Genomic DNA, 2,019 nt, shown 5'->3' on the forward strand with positions numbered 1-2,019 from the left:
TGTGCTCCAGTGTTTGCAAATGTATCATTATACACAGTGCTTTGAAAGTAATAGCAATGGAATAAGGCAATATTCTCCGAGAGGAGACTATGGGCAGCAAAAGTGTGCTAGTCCTGCTGCAATTAGGATGAGATCACGCGACCGAGTTTTTATGTTTATTTTTTTTCTAGGCATGGCGTGAATTTACTTATGGGGAAATAAGCTCTTTTTTCTCAAAGGGAGACTGCGGGCATCAAAAAAAACTATGGCATGAAGCGTGATACTACGGCATAGGTCACAGTGGCATAACATAAGTTTGTGTGTCTATTTTGGCACTTCTTGCAGCACTCCCTGTCTTGGCTTTTCAGTCAGGGGAGTATTTTTTTCCAAGAGGAGACTGTGGGCAGCAAGAAAACAGAGCAAAGATCACAGTTGGGTGGTTTTTTTGGGGGGGTTGTTTCTAGCCGTCTTTCCTGTATTTACTTCTCAGGAAGGAAACTCATTTTATCCGAGAAGAGACGGCGGGCGGGAACAAAATAGAGGGCTGTAGAGTCTAACAATAAAACAGATTCCAATGTGACTTAATGCAAATACATGCCTATATTTTGAACATTGTAGCAGTTCTTCCTAATTTACTTTTCAGACCAATTTTATCCAGAAGGAGACTGCGGGCTACAAGAACTCTGACCTCTGCGGCAAAGTGCAGACTGTGACAGGCGGGGGTCACGTTAGCACGTGTGTTCATGCTGGTTATTCCTCGCCGTGTTTCCTGCTTTGGCTTCTTGATAATAGCAATTCATTTTGACCCGTGAGAAGATTGCGGGCAGATGTGGAGCGTAATAATACCGCAAGATCTCGGGTTGTGTTTTCCTATCTTGACAAAAATGATAAGGGGTGGCAAGAAAGAGAAAGTGGCGAGGAGACAGAGAATGTGACAGCCAGGTCTCATCTTGTGTGGGGATCTTGTCTCGACTGGCCCTGAAACCCCTCCTGGTGTCATCATCATCATCATCATCGTCGTCGTTATGGCGTCTGACACCCTCACGCATGGTATCGCATCACGCACGGCTACCTGTTCGAACTTCATCACATGGACCAGCTGTTTGGGCCTTACGGAGAGCAAATGGGGGTTGGGGACGACTCGCCAAGTCCTGGTCCTTCTTCCTGTTTCGACTGGGCCCTGGTGTCCCCCCCTCCCCCACCATTCCTACGCTTCAGGTTACACGGCTTCAGGCCCCCTCGCAGTCCCAGGATGCATATCAAATGTAACCTCGCATACACTAGGAGCAGACTCAACCCCTAATGCTTTGCTCTGATGGCTTTTTTTCCTTTTTCATGCATGTAAAGCGTGCGCCAACTTTGCCATGATGCTAAAAGGGGCCCACAGTCCAAAAAAAAAATGAAAAGGACTGCTCTAAAAGTATCTAAAAAGGCTTTGTGTGGACTTTGGAGAGTTGGTAGTGAGGGTGCGCCAACTCAGTTGCGACGTTAAAATGGTGCGCTGCTGAAAATTAAGACAGTCTACTCTGAAAGTATCCAGAAGGCATTCTTTTGTCCTTTTGGGGAATGTGTTCAGACTCTCACAGGATGTTGAAGGGTGGTGCGTAGTGTGAAAAAATGTGTCAGGATTGCGCCAAGAGTATCGAAAAAGGCTTTGTTTTGACTTTATTTTTATAGTGTCTGTCGAGTAGAGTGGGTGTGCCCACTTTGTGGGGATGTTGTCGGGAGCGCATGACTTTAAACCCTTCAGAGAGATTGTTTTGAAAGTATCCAAAAGGCTTTTTTTTTTGAAGGTGTTCGGACTGTGACAGGATTTTGATGGGCCTGAAATATTCAAAAATGTATGAGGATGGTATCAGAGGGGTGCGCCAACTCTGTCAGGATGGAGAAGGGAGAGCTTTGAGTGTTTTTAAGAGGAAAAAAACACAACAACTTGTGTTTTTTGGATGTTGTCTGGGACAAACTGTGGGTGAAGAAAAAAAAAAAAGCCAAGTCTACTGTGTGTGCGCCTATGTGTGGCTGCATGGGTGGCTACTCACT

Source organism: Hippocampus comes, unplaced genomic scaffold (genome assembly GCF_001891065.2).
Source record: "Hippocampus comes isolate QL1 unplaced genomic scaffold, H_comes_QL1_v1.1 scaffold181, whole genome shotgun sequence".
Lineage (NCBI taxonomy): Eukaryota > Metazoa > Chordata > Actinopteri > Syngnathiformes > Syngnathidae > Hippocampus > Hippocampus comes.